We start from the raw sequence: 18,851 nt of genomic DNA on the forward strand, positions 1-18,851 counted from the left end.
GGCACGATCCTAACAATTGCCATCACTGACTGTTTAGACTGTTTTGTCATGACATTCTACGGCAAAATAAAGAAGTCCCTTGGGAAACTGAGTATATTAAGTTGAAATTACTGTTGTACTCACTCATTTCCCTCAACTTAGCCCATTGGAGGATTTCAAATACAGTAACAATCACACCAAATGACAGTGATTGTGTATATCGTAAGAGAGTTCCTGAAATCCATGTTGATATCCTATTTAATACAGGAACAGGAGTAGGCATGCTGAAAATCAAGAAAATTGGAGATAAGGACTTTACATTCATCAGTAAATGCAAAGACCCCAAGGTCTGCACCATTCTCCTCCAGGGCAATGGCAAATAGACTCTCTCTGAAACAAAACACAACTTCTATTTGCTGTGCAAGTTTATTGCAACTTTCTTTTCAACCCACATTTGGTGCCAGAGTGTGGGGCCTCTGAGATGGCTATGGTCCATGTCTTGACAGAAAAATCCAAGGTCATGACTGGTATGAACAATGGCCATACAGGGCTGTTACCGGGGTTGTAGAGGTCATCCCTCATACCATAATCCAGAACTGCGGGGCTATTAACATCCATCTGCTTATTATTATAATACCTCCCTTCAGGCCAAGCACACCTAGGAGGACCGTGAGACCTGGGGTGTAAGTGGTGAGACAAGTATTTTGGTGGAGATGAAGGAACTGGGCATATAGGAGCCATTGGCTGTGAAGCTGCTGACATCTAGGGTAGCAATGGAGACTGTAGTTCTGCTCTTATGGATTGATGACATCACTGCAGGCCACAAAAAGAAGGGCAATGACCAGGGCCAGGAAGGTGAGGCTCCCGGTGGTAGCAAAGAGTGAGTGGTGGGCAAGTTGACTTCTACACACAGAACCAGCAGAGCCTCCCCGTTTCCTCAGCCAGAGTACCAGAGACACTGTACACATATTTGCAAGGGATTAGACTGAGAGGCAGCACTCAATCCCTTCTTGTCCCTGCTCAGTTTTGAAGACACTGACATGTAATACTTCTCTATTGTAAAATTTCTGTTTAATTTACTTTTGATGATTAAATCTAACTCATTTTGGGGGAAAAAAGGAACTACAGATGCTTGATTGCCACGCTTACTGTGAAATTATGTAATATGGAATAATCACATTTAACATGCCCTGATCTATGTGACACTAAGGTCTATTCATTATTACCTCATTTCCCTGTGCTCCCCAGATGGGACTATCTGAATCACTGGGAATTTTTTTATTATTATTATTATACTTTAAGTTCTAGGGTACATGTGCATAACGTGCAGGTTTCTTACATATGTATACTTGTGCCATGTTGGTGTGCTGCACCCATCAACTCGTCAGCACCCATCAATTCGTCATTTATATCAGGTATAACTCCCAATGTAATCCCTCCCCCCTCCCCCCTCCCCATGATAGGCCCCAGCATGTGATATTCCCCTTCCAGAGTCCAAGTGATCTCATTGTTCAGTTCCCAACTATGAGTGAGAACATGCGGTGTTTGGATTTCTGTTCTTGTGATACTTTGCTAAGAATGATGGTTTCCAGCTGCATCCATGTCCCTACAAAGGATACAAACTCATCCTTTTTTATGGCTGCATAGTATTCCATGGTGTATATGTGCCACATTTTCTTAATCCAGTCTGTCACTGATGGACATTTGGGTTGATTCCAAGTCTTTGCTATTGTGACTAGTGCCGCAATAAACATACATGTGCATGTGTCTTTATAGCAGCATGATTTATAATCCTTTGGGTATATACCCAGTAGTGGGATGGCTGGGTCATATGGTACATCTAGTTCTAGATCCTTGAGGAATTGCCATACTCTTTTCCATAATGGTTGAACCAGTTTACAATCCCACCAACAGTGTAAAAGTGTTGCTATTTCTTCACATCCTCTCCAGCACCTGTTCTTTCCTGACTTTTGAATGATTGCCATTCTAACTGGTGTGAGATGGTATCTCATTGTGGTTTTGATTTGCATTTCTCTGATGGCCAGTGATGATGAGCATTTTTTCATGTGTCTGTTGGCTGTATGAATGTCTTCTTTTGAGAAATGTCTGTTCATATCCTTTGCCCACTTTTTGATGGGTTTGTTTGTTTTTTTCTTGTAAATTTGTTGGAGTTCTTTGTAGGTTCTGGATATCAGCCCTTTGTCAGATGAGTAGATTGCAAAAATTTTCTCCCATTCTGTAGGTTGCCTGTTCACTCTGATGGTAGTTTCTTTTGCTGTGCAAAAGCTCTTTAGTTTAATTAGATCCCATTTGTCAATTTTGGCTTTTGCTGCCGTTGCTTTTGGTGTTTCAGACATGGAGTCTTTGCCCATGCCTATGTCCTGAATGGTACTACCCAGGTTTTCTTCTAGGGTTTTTATGGTATTAGGTCTAACATTTAAGTCTCTAATCCATCTTGAATTAATCTTCGTATAAGGAGTAAGGAAAGGATCCAGTTTCAGCTTTCTACTTATGGCTAGCCAATTTTCCCAGCACCATTTATTAAATAGGGAAACCTTTCCCCATTTCTTGTTTCTCTCAGGTTTGTCAAAGATCAGATGGCTGTAGATGTGTGGTATTATTTCTGAGGACTCTGTTCTGTTCCATTGGTCTATATCTCTGTTTTGGTACCAGTACCATGCTGTTTTGGTTACTGTAGCCTTGTAGTCTAGCTTGAAGCCAGGTAGCGTGATGCCTCCAACTTTGTTCTTTTGACTTAGGATTGTCTTGGCAATGAGGGCTCTTTTTTGGTTCCATATGAACTTTAAAGCAGTTTTTTCCAATTCTGTGAAGAAACTCATTGGTAGCTTGATGGGGTTGGCATTGAATCTATAAATAACCTTGGGCAGTATGGCCATTTTCACGATATTGATTCTTCCTATCCATGAGCATGGTATGTTCTTCCATTTGTTTGTGTCCTCTTTGATTTCACTGAGCAGTGGTTTGTAGTTCTCCTTGAAGAGGTCCTTGACATCCCTTGTGAGTTGGATTCCTAGGTATTTTATTCTCTTTGAAGCAATTGTGAATGGAAGTTCATTTCTGATTTGGCTCTCTGTTTGTCTGTTACTGGTATATAAGAATGCTTGTGATTTTTGCACATTAATTTTGTATCCTGAGACTTTGCCGAAGTTGCTTCTCAGCTTAAGGAGAATTTGCGCTGAGACAATGGGGTTTTCTAAATGTACAATCATGTCATCTGCAAACAGGGACATTTTGACTTCTTCTTTTCCTAACTGAATACCCTTCATTTCTTTCTCATGCCTGATTGCCCTAGCCAGAACTTCGAACACTATGTTGAATAGGAGCTGTGAGAGAGGTCATCCCTGTCTTGTGCCAGTTTTCAAAGGGAATTTTTCCAGTTTTCACCCATTCAGTATGATACTGGCTGTGGGTTTGTCATAAATAGCTCTTATTATTTTAAGGTACGTTCCATCTATACCGAATTTATTGAGCGTTTTTAGCATAAAGGGCTGTTGAATTTTGTCAAAGACCTTATCTTCATCTATTGAGATAATCATGTGGTTCTTGTCTTTGGTTCTGATTATATGCTGGATTACGTTTATTGATTTGCGAATGTTGAACCAGCCTTGCATCCCAGGGATGAAGCCCACTTGATCATGGTGGATAAGCTTTTTGATGTGCTCCTAAATCCGTTTTGCCAGTATTTTATTGAGGATTTTTGCATCGATGTTCATCAGGGATATTGGTCTAAAATTCTCCTCTTTTGTTGTGTCTCTGCCAGGCTTTGGTATCAGGATGATGTTGGCCTCATAAAATGAGTTAGGGAGGATTCCCTCTTTTTCTATTGATTGGAATAGTTTCAGAAGGAATGGTATCAACTCCTCCTTGTACCTCTGGTAGAATTCATCTGTGAATCCATCTGGTCCTGGACTTTTTTTGGTGGGTAGGCTATTAATTATTGCCTCAATTTCAGAGCCTGCTATTGGTCTATGTAGGGATTCAACTTCTTCCTGGTTTAGTCTTGGAAGAGTGTAAGTGTCCAGGAAATTATCCATTTCTTCTAGATTTTCTAGTTGATTTGCGTAGAGGTGTTTATAGTATTCTCTGATGGTAGTTTGTATTTCTGTGGGGTCGGTGGTGATATCCCCTCTATCATTTTTTATTGCATCTATTTGATTCTTCTCTCTTTTCTTCTTTATTAGTCTTGCTAGCGGTCTGTCAATTTTGTTGATCTTTTCAAAAAACCAACTCCTGGATTCATTGATTTTTTGGAGGGTTTTTTGTGTCTCTATCTCCTTCAGTTCTGCTCTGATCTTAGTTATTTCTTGCCTTCTGCTAGCTTTTGAATGTGTTTGCTCTTGCCTCTCTAGTTGTTTTAATTGTGATGTTAGCGTGTCCATTTTAGATCTTTCCAGCTTTCTCTTGTGGGCATTTAGTGCTACAAATTTCCCCCTATACACTGCTTTAAATGTGTCCGAGAGATTCTGGTATGTTGTATCTTTGTTCTCATTGGTTTCAAAGAACATCTTTATTTCTGCCTTCATTTCGTTATGTACCCAGTAGTCATTCAGGAGCAGGTTGTTCAGTTTCCATGTAGTGGAGTGGTTTTGATTGAGTTTCTTAGTCCTGACTTCTAGTTTGTTTGCACTGTGGTCTGAGAGACAGTTGGTTATAATTTCTGTTCTTGTACATTTGCTGAGGAGTGCTTTACTTCCAATTATGTGGTCAGTTTTGGAATAAGTGTGATGTGGTGCTGAGAAGAATGTATATTCTGTTGATTTGGGGTGGAGAGTTCTATAGATGTCTATTAGGTCCGCTTGGTGCAGAGATGAGTTCAATTCCTGGATATCCTTGTTAACTTTCTGTCTCGTTGATCTGTCTAATGTTGTCAGTGGAGTGTTGAAGTCTCCCATTATTATTGTATGGGAGTCTAAGTCTCTTTGTAAGTCTCTAGGGACTTGCTTTATGAATCTGGGTGCTCCTGTATTGGGTGCATATATATTTAGGAGAGTTAGCTCTTCCTGTTGAATTGATCCCTTTACCATTATGTAATGGCCTTCTTTGTCTCTTTTGATCTTTGAGGGTTTAAACTCTGTTTTATCAGAGACTAGGATTGCAACCCCTGCTTTTTTTTGTTCTCCATTTGCTTGATCGATCTTCCTCCATCCCTTTATTTTGAGCCTATGTATGTCTCTGCATGTGAGATGGGTCTCCTGAATACAGCAGACTGATGGGTCTTGACTCTTGATCCAGTTTGCCAGTCTGTGTCTTTTAATTGGATCATTTAGTCCATTAACATTTAAGGTTAATATTGTTATGTGTGAACTTGATCCTGCCATTATGATATTAACTGGTTATTTTGCTCGTTAGTTGATGCAGTTTCTTCCTAGCCTCCATGGACTTCACATTTTGGCATGTTTTTGCAATGGCTGGTACCGGTTGTTCCTTTCCATGTTTAGGGCTTCCTTCAGGGTCTCTTGTAAGTCAGGCCTGGTGGTGACAAAATCTCTAAGTATTTGCTTATCTGTAAAGGATTTTATTTCTCCTTCACTTATGAAACTTAGTTTGGCTGGATATGAAATTCTGGGTTGAAAATTCTTTTCTTTAAGAATGTTGAATATTGGCCCTCACTCTCTTCTGGCTTGTAGAGTTTCTGCTGAGAGATCTGCTGTTAGCCTGATGGGCTTCCCTTTGTGGGTAACCCGACCTTTCTCTCTGGCTGTCCTTAAGATTTTTTCCTTCATTTCAACTTTGGTAAATCCGGCAATTATGTGTCTTGGAGTTGCTCTTCTGGAGGAGTATCTTTGTGGTGTTCTCTGTATTTCCTGAATTTGAATGTTGGCCTGCCCTACTAGCTTGGGGAAGTTCTCCTGGATGATATCCTGAAGAGTGTTTTCCAACTTGGTTCCATTTTCCCCCTCACTTTCAGGCACCCCAATCAGACGTAGATTTGGTCTTTTTACATAATCCCATACTTCTTTCAGGCTTTGTTCATTTCTTTGTCTTCTTTTTGCTTTTGGTTTCTCTTCTCGCTTCATTTCATTCATTTGATCCTCAATCGCTGATACTCTTTCTTCCAGTTGATCGAGTCGGTTACTGAAGCTTGTGCATTTGTCATGTATTTCTCGTGTCATGGTTTTCATCTCTGTCATTTCGTTTATGACTTTCTCTGCATTAATTATTCTAGCTGTCAATTCTTCCACTCTTTTTTCAAGATTTTTAGTTTCTTTGTGCTGGGTACGTAATTCCTCCTTTAGCTCTGAGAAGTTTGATGGACTGAAGCCTTCTTCTCTCACCTGGTCAAAATCATTCTCTGACCAGCTTCGATCCATTGCTGGCGATGAGCTGCATTCCTTTGCAGGGGGAGATGCACTCTTATTTTTTGAATTTCCAGCTTTTCTGCCCTGCTTTTTCCCCATCTTTGTGGTTTTATCTGCCTCTGGTCTTTGATGATGGTGACGTACTGATGGGGTTTTGGTATAGGTGTCCTTCCTGTTTGATAGTTTTCCTTCTAACAGTCAGGACCCTCAGCTGCAGGTCTGTTGGAGATTGCTTGAGGTCCACTCCTGACCCTGTTTGCCTGGGTATCAGCAGCAGAGGTTGCAGAAGATAGAATATTGCTGAACAGCGAGTGTACCTGTCTGATTCTTCCTTTGGAAGCTTCCTCTCAGGGGTGTACTCCACCCTGTGAGGTGTGGGGTGTCAGACTGCCCCTAGTGGGGGGTGTCTCCCAGTTAGGCTACTCAGGGGTCAGGGAGCCACTTGAGCAGGCAGTCTGTCCCTTCTCAGATCTCAACCTCTGTGTGGGGAGATCCACTGCTCTCTTCAAAGCTGTCAGACAGAGTTGTTTGCGTCTGCAGCAGTTTCTGCTGCTTTTGTTGTTGTTGTTGTTGTTGTTGTTGTTGTTGTTTAGCTGTGCCCTGTCCCCAAAGGTGGAGTCTACAGAGACAGGCAGGTTTCCTTGGGCTGCTGTGAGCTCCACCCAGTTCGAGCTTCCCAGCGGCTTTGTTTACCTACTTAAGACTCAGCAATGGCGGGTGCCCCTCCCCCAGCCTGGCTGCTGCCTTGCAGTTAGATCACAGACTGCTGTGCTAGCAATGAGGGAGGCTCCATGGCCGTGGGATCCTCCCGGCCAGGTGTGGGATACAATCTCCTGGTGTGCCCGTTTGCTCAAAGCACAGTATTGGGGTTGGAGTCACCTAATTTTCCAGGTGTTGTGTGTCTCAGTTCCCCTGGCTAGGAAAAGGGACTCCCTTCCCCCTTGCGCTTCCCATGTGAGGCGATGCCTCGCCCTGCTTCAGCTCTCGCTGGTCGGGCTTCAGCAGCTGACCAGCACCGATTGTCCGGCACTCGCTAGTGAGATGACCCCAGTACCTCAGTTGAAAATGCAGAAATCACCGGTGTTCTGTGTTGCTCGCACTGGGAGTTGGAGACTGGAGCTCTTCCTATTCAGCCATCTTGCTCCGCCCCCCACTGGGAATTTTTTAAAATGTGAATTTGTTTTTTCTAGAATGAGTTTAAAAATACCAGAGGCCTCTCTTCTTGATTTACTATAGATTGAATTGGGATTACATCTCTATTAGAAACCAACTTCTTGGAATAGAGTATATAATTTTCAAGGGCAATAAATAGAACATATGCTGTCATTGCAGGAGAACTTGAAAAGAATCAGACAGTCTAAACACCCATTTTTCTCCTTTTTAAAATGAAGAGGTCAGAGGAGGTCTTTAAGGAACACCTTCTGCACTTCTAACAAACAAGAGAGACATCAAACAACCTTACTGCCTGTAAGGATAGTGTTCTAGCCCATTCATGCTGCTATAACAAAGTATCTGAGACTGAGTAATTTAAAAATAGCAAAAATTTATTGCTCGTATTTCTGGAAGCTGGAAAGTTCAAGATCAAGATGGCAGTGGCTTCGGTGTCTGGTGAGTGTGCAGTCTCTGCTTCCAAGAAAGTGTCTTCAACTCTGTGTTTCAGATGGCAGAATGGCAGAAGAGTGATGAACAGCTGCTTTGATGTCTTTTATAAGGTCACTAATGTCATTCACATGGGCTCTGATCTTATGACTTAATTATCTCTTAAAGGCTTTACCTCTGAATACTATCATATTGCTGATTAAGTTTCAACATGAATTTTAGGGGAACAGATTCAGACTTCTGCTGAAGTAGCAGACAGCAATAAGAAGAATACATGGTAGAAAGTACAACAGTGTAATAGAAGTATATTTGACCATATCATCAACCAGCTCTATTTCTTTGGATTTAAATTTTGCAGAAGAGAAAATCTTTTTCTTTTACTAGGTATTTCTGATGCATGTGTTATTCTTGTATCATGTGGTTTCTATATATCATAAAATTAAATGTTTTAAACCAAATCTGAAAGTTTAAAATGTAATAATTTTATCTTAGTATATAGTTTTAGATGATTTTGTGATATTTGATATGATTGGATATAATAATATATGATATTGATGCTACAATTTGACTTAATTTTTCTTTTTGTAGTCCTGTCCTGATCATTTTTCTTCAATTGATTTTTTTTTCTGATTTTTTGCCCTCTAATGTTTTGATAATATCTCTATTTTCCCTCATGCTATAATGCTGGTTTCACAGAAGATGAGATTATATACTTTTTGAACATTTTCGTTCCCAGGCATGAAGACATGAAGGCACTGATTCAACTTGGTGATTTTCATTTTTACCATTGAGGAGTGTAATTTTTTTTTTTTCTTATTCTTATTCTTCTTTTTTCAGTAGGGAGCCTGTTTGTTTCTGTTATTTTACTACCTGAAAGTTTTTAGGCTCTTCTTTTCTTTAGAAATTCTTGAATTTCACTGTAATTTGTCTGTGTTAGCCCTTTTCTATCTATCTGTCTCAGCTCTCAGTATGCCCTCTCAACCTGGAGACCATTTCTTCCTCTCAGGTTTCTACCCACACTTTCTTTCTTATGCTCTTATTTAAAAAACAACAACAACAACAAAAACTTTGGTTCATGTATTTTAGATAAGTCTCTTAGCTAAATATTTCCATTCAGAAGTCCCCCTTTAGTAATTTGACCAAAGTATTCTGTTTAATTTTTTAAATTAATGAAGGTGAGTAGATCTGATGATTTGAACTTATCTACATGTACTACTAACTCTTTTTCTTCTGGTGCTAATTATTGTTGAGTTTAGTGCTCTTGTCAGAAAGCTAGAAGGATCTCAAACTGACACCTAACATCACAATTAAAAGAGCTCAAGAAGCAAGAGCAATCCCATCCAAAAGCTGGCCGAAGACGGAAAATAACTAAGATCAGTGCAGAATTGAAAAAACCTCCAAAACATCAATGAATCCAGGAGCTGTTTTTGTTTTTTGAAAAGATTAACAAAATAGACTGCTAGCTAGACTAACAAAGAAGAAAAGAGAGAAGAATCAAATAGACACAATAAAAAATGATAAAGGGGCTATCACCACAGACCCCACAAAAATACAAACTACCATCAGAAAATATTACGAACATTTCTACACAAATAACCTAGAAAATCTAGAAGATATGGATAAATTCCTGGACACATGCACCCTCCCAGGACTAAGCCAGGAAGAAGTTGAATCCCTGAACAGATCAATAACAAACAACAAGTTCGGAAATCGGTGCAGTAATTAACAGCCTACCAAACAAAAAAGAAGAAAAGCCCAGGACAAGAAGGATTCACAGCTAAATTCTACCAGAAGTACAAACAGGAGCTGATACCATTCCTTCTGAAACTATCCCAAACAATTGAAAAGGAGGGTGTCTTCCCTCACTCATTTTATGAAGCAGCATCATCCTGATACCAAAACCTGGTAGAGACACAACAAAAAAGGACAACTTCAGGTCAATATCCCTGATGAATATCAATGTGAAAATCTTCAATAAAATACTGGCAAAACAAATCCAGCAGTACATCCAAAAATGTATCCACTATGATCAAGTCAGTGTCATCCCTGGAATGCAAGGCTGGTTCAACACACGCAAATCAATAAACATAATCCATCACATAAACAGAACCGAAGACAAAAACCACATGATTTTCTCAATAGATGCAGAAAAGGCCTTTGATAAAATTCAAGATTTCTACATGTTAAAACTCTCAATAAACTACATATTGATGGATCAGATCTCAAAATAATAAGGGCTGTTTATGACAAACCCACAGCCAATATCACATTGAATGGGCACAAGTTGGAAGCATCCCCTTTGAAAACCAGTATAAGAAAAGGGTGCCCTCTCTCACCACTCCTATTTAGCATTTCTTTTGATTAAATATTTAGTGAGCTGCTATTCATACATGAGAAACTTCTTGTTCTTGATTAAGAAACTTTTATTCTCAGAAGGGACGTAGAATGTGCTGCTGAACCAAGTGTAACAATCCTTTAACTTTTCTCCGTGTAGAATTTCTTTATCCCTTTCCTTCAGGCAGTCTCCATCTAGAGTACCAGATATAAAACACTGTGTACCTCTCTGGCTTTAGGGTCTAAAAACAGTGAAAACCCTAAGGACAGACATCATCAGAGCCAATTGCCTCATCCAAGCCAAAGCCAGGAAATAAAGACATGCCCAGCTACTCTCGGACCCCTTAAGAGATCACTGAAAGACCCTCTTCTGCTTTGTCCCTACTGACTCCATACTTGGCACACCTCCAGAATTGTTCCACTTCTACCCTAGATAGGTTATATATTTTGCATGATGTTTTCACCCCACCAATTATAGTCTTCTTTCCTTTTACCTGGAATTCACAATTTATGATCCATTCATAGGATTCTTTTGCTCTTTAGCATTGTAAATTTAGAAATATTCCATGAAAATATATTTGCTATTATTTTAAAGACTTTATGAGTGGAAAGGAGGCAGTTCCAATTTCTGTCCTCTGGGACAGAACCGGGATGTGGATTAACTTTCTCACTCAATTTTGATCCACTGCAATATAGTTTCTTCTACGTCTTTCCACACTGTCCCCAAATGGCTGTCTCATTCGTCATCAATGCTCACCCCCAGGCTCCACATCCTATGAGCCTTGGTGTGTTTGTGTGGGATGAAAATAAAGTTTACATTTGAAATAATGAGAGAGCAAAGGGGATTTCAGAAAATAGCAAAATCCTGTAGTTTGTTGCATCAATAACAATTGTTTTGGATTTTTTTCTTTACTACATTTTATTTATAACATTGAATAAGCATAAAACACTACATATAACATATATGTTAATTAGTAAACATAATAATATAATATCTACCCATAAAACCAATATGTAGCCCAAGGAGTAAAACTTTAACAATACCCTAGATTGGTATGCTTTTTTCCACTTCCAATATTGTTTATAAATTCCTTGTATCTATTATTAAACTGATTCACTTACGTATGTAACTCTAAACATCAAATTTTTAAGGTATGCTTATTTTTGAGCTTTAAAATGTATTATACTGCAATTTGTTTTCTGCATCTGGCTTTTATCACATAATGCCATGTATCTAAGATTTATTCATGATACTGCATATAGCTCAAATTTGCTTATGTTTCATATTCTATTTCATAAAAATACAACTGTTAATTCTCCAATATAAAGGTACTCAGTTATTATTGGGTATCTATCTTAATGCCCTGTACTATTTTGAACATTCTTATATACATTCCCTGGTGCATATAAGCAACAGATTCTCAAGGATGTATCATAAGGGAGGAATTATTAGATGTTAGAGTACATTAACTGTAACAGGCTAAATCAGTATAAGAGATAAGAGAAAACAAAAGTTCAAAGATTAAAGAGGTGTTCTTTTCTTAAGGATTATTGAGAGCACAAATTTAGTGTGCAAATGGATCTGATTCACGTGGTGATTCAAGAATCCACCCTTCTTCTGTTGCGTGGCTCTTCCAACTACTAATGTCTTACTGTGATCTACACACATTTTCAGAAGGAGAAAGTCTGTGTAGAGATATGCTTTTGCTTTACAAGCCACAACCAAATTAGTACACATCACTTGTAGTCACATTACCTTGCCTAGGTGTAAATACATTGTCAAAATTAAGCATTAAGTGCAAGGGAGGAAAGGCAGTCTATCTGTGTGCTCATGAAAAAGAGGATGGATTTTGTAGTCAGCCATTAATGTTTGCCACCCTCTGCCCCTGGCCGTCAAATGACTGCCGGCATTTTTCCCACCTTTAGAGTATACCCCCTTCCTCTGTGAAGAAGCTGACGTCCAATACAGACATTGTATTCAACTCAAATTTACAATCTCTGAGTGGGGTTCAGTCTTCCACATCAGGTCTGCAAGTGGATCTCTATGGTTCAGAAACCGAATGAATTAAAGGTCAGATTCTACCAATATAAATGATGACAAAGAACAAGATAGCAATGACAGCAGCAAAGTCTTTCAATTAGTAAAAGGAAAACAGGAATTACTCAGTAGAAATTGAAGCATACCAATAACGGAATACTGTTGGACAGAAATGGGAAGACATTCTTGTTTGTTAATGGAGAAAATACCTTGAACAGTGGAAATATATAATCCCTTGCTTTTTTGGCTTTGACTTTGCCTTCTGAAATGTTCTTCCTTGGCCACAATCCTCTATCACCACTGTGAACATAGGGAAGTATGCCCTTCTTGGGGAGTAAGAATCTTTTGCAGCCTAATACATGTGTGACCACCTGACGGGTTCTTCCTACCCACAATATAAACAACATCAAATCATACAGACCATGGAATTGCAATTAAAAAAAGAGTTTAATTCATGCAAGGCTGGTTACACCATAAGGGAGTTGGAATTATTACTGAAATCAATCTCTCTGAGCATTTGGGGGCTAGGATTTTTCATAAGTAGTTTGGGTGAACGGGTGGGGGTTGCTGGGCAATAGGTGCTCACTGTTGACTTGTTGGGGGTGAAATCATAGGGGTGTGGGAAATGGTCCTCCTTCACACTGAGCCACTTCTGGGTGAGGCCACAGGAGCCGTCGGTGGGTCCTGTGCCACCAACCTTTGCCACCCTCTGCCCCTGGCCATCAAATGACTATCTGAATTTTTTCACTTTTAAAATACATTCCCTTCCTGTGTGATGTCACTCAGTTTGCCAAAAGGAAAAGTCAAGCTTGAGAACTGAGTCACACAAAACCACTTCCCATTTTGTTCCTAAAAACATAGCTACAAAGATAAGAGTTTACATACCCCCCTCACAATTTGCTCACCAGGAAATTCCCTGTGGGCCCCAAGATGGGTCCAGGTGGAGCCATCAGTCATCAGAAATGGAAAATCGCTGAAAAGGTATCTCAAAATGCCAGTCTTAGGTTCTACAATAGTTATGTTGTCTGCAGGAGCAACAGGGGAAGCTGCATATCTTGTGACCTCTGGAATAATGGCTGGAATTATGACTGATCACTGGAATTAAGTCAACACCTTAGCAGAATTCAGGCTCCTCTATCCCCATAGCCTGGTGATCTGTCATTAGCTTTACAAAGGCAGCTGAGTCTGGGGGAAGGGCTGTTATCATTTAAACTATAAAATAAATGTCTCTGAAAGTCACCTTGGCCTAAGCCCAAGAACAACTAAGGGCAGCTTGAAGACCAAAGGCAGAATGGGGGTTGGTCAGATCAGATCCCCCCCATTGCTATAATTTTCTCACTGTTACAATTTTTGCAAAGGTGGCTTCACATATTTGGGATCTGAAGAGTCATAATAATTGTTGATTAGTCACAGACTTTTCAGGCCAAACTTGAGGTTTGATCAGTAATTCTCTCAAAAACACAGATTTCTGGAAAATTTCATTATAGTCATATCTGTGGGTTAATAATCACATCAAAATATTTTCTTGATATTACACTTATTCCTGCTGTATTTCTTTACATTTTTCACTGCTCTGTCTCTCTCTCTGTCTCTCTCTCACACACACACCACACACACACACACACGATAGTGTATCTCTTGAGGCTATCTGAAACACTTGCCCTGGTAGGAAATGCACTTGCAGTCTGCTTCCCAACTTTTAATGTCTTGAATTTATAAATTCTTTCTATCACCTGTAAAACATCTGGTTTTTTTCAAAGCTCATTTCTATGTTTGTAGTCCTTTGCTGTAAGCCTTAAGAAACACCACTGATACATATTGACATTCTGGATCTATACAAATGCTTCCCCTAGAACTGCAAGTTTAATAGGCACATGGCTTGATTTTCATGTTTTCAAAGGTGACAGTTTGGCAAGTATTTTCTCTGACACAAGAAAGGCATATAACAGTACAACCTGCAATACCGCAATATCTGTGTACTTGCTGTAAGCTGCCTAACTGTTAAGACATTTCAGGATATTTTGAGTTATATAGCAAGCCATTTTCTACAGCAATTGTTATATTGGTTATAACTGTTAGGCAGCAATCTAGACCCAACATGGCGGCGTTACCCGGCGTAGCAAGCCTTTTGTTAAAGACTCCCTTCACCTTTGTACACACCCGCAGACTTACATGTGTCAGAGTTCCGGCTGCGCAACCACACTCCCCCATGACCTGCAGCTCACCTGCATTCCACAAGTTCTTAAACAGCAGTTTCGGTTGACAGTTTCCAAAGACTCCTTCCTCATGACCCTTACTCAACTCCTGCCCTAGTAGTTTCAAGACCTCCCAGGCCCTGTTTGCACAACCAGCTTCCCTACCTCTCCGGCTATAAAAAGCCCCTACCCTCCTCCCTCAGCGCGACTTCCTCGGCTCACACCTTTGGACCAAAAAACCTCGCCCACAAGCCCTAAAAAAGCTATTCTCACTGCCATTTGCCTTATGTCTCTGTTCCCGGTTCGACTCCAGCCTCAGTTCACCCTTACAATAACAGATTAAACTTACAAATAACACACAGGTTGATTCAAGTTGGAATAGCAGGGACTCCATTTATACTCCCATGTGACACAATAACAAAAAGACAAAATACATGAAACACTGGCATTGAAGACATTGGCCATTCAACAACAAAAAAACAGGGATTCCTGAGGTACAGAAAATAATGACATAACACCTAGGCACGCCCATCTTACTTGCTGGAGAGTGTCCAGATCATGGCTTATGGAGAGGAAACCGAGGCAGAGCTTGGAGGAGGTAAAATCAGGAATCTGAAGGAGCCAAATTCTCTATCATACATTGGGTAGAACAGGAGAGAGAAAAAAGCCACACAGAAAGAGAACTCCTTAGATGTGCAGACTCCCTCTCAAGTATTCAATTAAGTACTTGTGAAAGAAAAATAAAAATCTCAGGACCCCAAATCACTATGCGGAAGAGAAAAGTCAAGCTTGGAAACTGAGTCACACAAAACCACTTCCCATTTTTTTCCCTAGATAGCTAAAAAGATACAAGTTTACATACCTCCCTCACAATTTGCTCACTAGGAAATTCCCTGTGGTCTCCAAGATCTTTATCCTAAAACAGTTCTGATGAATTTCACCCTGACAATGTAAATTAAGAGCTTATCCTCCGGGTATGGGACAAAGGACAGAACTCAAAATCACCCCTCTGCTCAGCTGAGACAACTGCATTTTTGTCAGCTTCCTCTCATCTACGTTTAGCTTATGGAAAAATGCAGATTCACTGATCATGAGAGGCATGCATGATTGACTGACCCCCTCCTTTCAAACGTAAAATGTAGATTCAGTGAAAGCTGATCAAAGACTCAAAAGAACGCAGCTAGGCAACCTCTTGCCCCTTTTATCTATCCTCCCTCTCCTTTTCTTCTTTTCCTTTCCTCTTTCCACCACTGCCCACCCTTTCCCCTTTAAATAGAGAAGTGCCCAGGCCTGTCTTTGGAAAAAGCTCAGATCACATATGTTCCTGTGGTTTTGTGTTCCTTTTTCCCAGTTTTAAAGGAAAACTTCAGACAAATTAAATTTAACAGAGTTTAATTACGCAAGGAAAAAAAAAAATCATGAATCAGGCAGTCCCCAGAATCACAGCAGATTCAGAGGGACTTCAGGGATGCCTCACGGTCAGAAAAAAATTATAAACAAATAAAGGAAAGTGGTGTACAGAAATCGGAAGTGAGGTACAGAAACAGCTGGATTGGTTACAGCTTGGCATTTGCCTTATTTGAACACAGTATGAACACTCAGCAGTGTATAGGTGATTGACGCATGGCTGCTGGGATTGGCTAGGACTCAGCTATTGTTATGTGCATGTACTCTTGTTAGGTTTTCTCTCTTGTCTACCTATTTTATTAGGTTACGGTTTGTCCAAAAGGACTCAAATATAAAATTACAGAGTCCTTCTCTGGCCGTATTTGGTTCTCTTTAACACCAGGCAGGTCCTCGACTTTGGGAAAATTAAACTCTAAAATTCCTGAGACTTATCTCAGTCATTTTCTTTGATTTACATTGTGTTGTATCAAAAGACACATTTGAGGAAGCAATTTGAGGCTGAGGAAGAAACCCACTCAAAATGTAACCAGTGGGTTCTCCTTGCCCACTGCCTAGACAGAGCCAATTTATCAAGACAGGGAAATTGCAGTAGAGAAAGAGTAATTCATGCAGAGCCAACTGTATGGGAGAAAAGAGTTTTATTATTACTCCAATCAGTCTCCCCTAGAATTCAGGGATTTTTTTCTTAAGATAATGTGGTGGATAGGGGCCAGTGAGCCAGGAGTGTTGATTGGCTGGGTCAGAGATGAAATCATAGAAAGTCGAAGCTTTCCTTTGCACTGAGTTGTTTCCTTGGTGGTGGCCACAAAACCAGATGAGCCAGTTATCTATCTGGGTGGTGCAAGCTGATGCATCAAGTACAGGTTCTGCAAAATATCTCAAGCACTTGTAGTCAGTTTTATAATAGAGAAGTTATCCCCAGGAGCAATTTGCGGAGGCTTAGAATCTTAAAACCTCTAGCTGTGTGCTGACTCCTAAATCATAAATTCTAATTTTGTAGCCAATTTATTAGTCCTACAAAGACAGTATAGTCCCCAGGCAGGAAGAGGGTTTGTTTTAGGAAAGGGATAGTATCATCTTTGTTTCAAAGTTAAACTATAAACAAAGTTCCTCCCAAAGTTAGTTTGGTCTATGCCCAGGAATGAACAAGAACAGCTTGGAGGTTAGAAGCAAGATGGAGTCAGTTGGGTCAGAACTCTTTCACTGCAATAATTTTCTCAATTATCACTTTTGCAAAGGTGGTTTCAAAAAGATTAAAGAGAATGGTGCTCAAAGATCACACAGGGTCAGGGATAATGCTCATTTCAAGGTAGAGTAGAAAGCCTTTTAATTAATGGGGAATCAGAGTATTAGGAAGGGTCTGACATTTAATAAAAACTAAAATTTAGCCCTACAGCAAATACTGTGCAGTTCTTCCCTAACAAAGCTTACAAGCAAGACAAGAAAGTAGCAAACTATATTCAAGTAATTTAATTACGTCTCATAGAAAAGCTCAAAAATATTTTTAGGAGAACAAAAACAATCAGCACCATCTGGCATCTAATAAAAATGTATCAGGATGAAAAGAAACAGAAATTACAACCTACGATATGGAAAAATATCATTAAAAAATGACTCAGCAGTGACACATGTAATATAATTCATAGTTAATGACATTAAAATAGTTATTTTGGCTGCAACCTGTTAGTTTAAGAAGCTAAAGGAAAAATTGGGCATGTAATGTCAAGGCATGACAGATGTAAAAATTACCCAAATCTAACTAGAGTTGTAAAGTACAATGTCCTAGATTTCTAAAAATACATTGGATATGTTTGATGATAGATTAGACAACGCATAAGGAAGATTAGTGAACTTAAATCCATAACAATAGAAAGTATCTAAAATAAAATGCTGTGAGAAAAGTTTGTAAAACTGAACATATAAACAGTAGCAACAACAACAAAAGCCCAGAGCATCAGTGAGATCTGAAACAATTTAAGGTGGCTAAATATAGGTGCAATTGGAATCCTCAAAGGAAAGGAGAGAGAGGAAGGATAAAAAAAAAATACATTGAAAAATAACAGCTGAAGAATGTCCAAAGTTGATGAAACATATGAACACATAGTTTCAAAAACTCGACAAACCCCAAACGAAGAAACATGAAGGAAACTGCACCAAAGCATGGTATAATCAAATGCTTAAAGCTATTGATATAGAGACAATCTTAAAAGCAACAATGTAAAAAAAGGTATGTTTTTTATAGAGATAAAAGGATCAGGTTGACTGCAGTTTTCTCATCAGAAACAATGAATGCTAGAAGACAATAGAACAACATCTTATAGTACTGAAAAAAAAAAAAAAACAACAACTATCAATGTCAACTTAGAAGTTTTTACCCAGCAAAAATGTCTTTAAAAGAACAATGACAAAAAGGTTTTCCAGGCAGAAAAGTTGAATATGCAAAACTTCAGTTTTCATGAGATAATGCTCAATAGCTGTGTTAGGTCATTTTTGCATCACTATAAAGAAATACTTGAAGTTGGGTAATTTATAAAGAGCAGAGGTTTAATTGATTCTTGGTTCTGCTGGCTGTACAAGTATTGTGTTGGTATCTGCTTGACTCCTGGTGAGGGCCTCAGAAAGCTTCCAGTCATGGCTAAGGCAAAGGGGGAACCAGCATATCACATGGTGAGTGAGGGGGTAAGAGAGAGGGGGGAGGTCCCAGACTTTTAAACAACCAGATCTCATGTGAACTAACTAAGCAAAAACTCACTTATCACCAAGGGAATGGTTCTAAGCCCTCCATGAGGCATCCACCCTCACAATCCAGTCACCTCCCACCAGGCCCCACTTCCAACACTGGGAATCACATTTCAACATGAGAATTAGAGAAGACAAACCTCCAAACCACGTAAATAGTTTAGAAGAATTATCCTATATAAAACTGGGTATTAGATTTTTTATTTTTACCAATTTAGTAGGTCTGATTACGATCGTTAT

This window comes from Trachypithecus francoisi, unplaced genomic scaffold, assembly GCF_009764315.1.
Source record: "Trachypithecus francoisi isolate TF-2019V2 unplaced genomic scaffold, Tfra_2.0 Contig01440, whole genome shotgun sequence".
NCBI lineage: Eukaryota > Metazoa > Chordata > Mammalia > Primates > Cercopithecidae > Trachypithecus > Trachypithecus francoisi.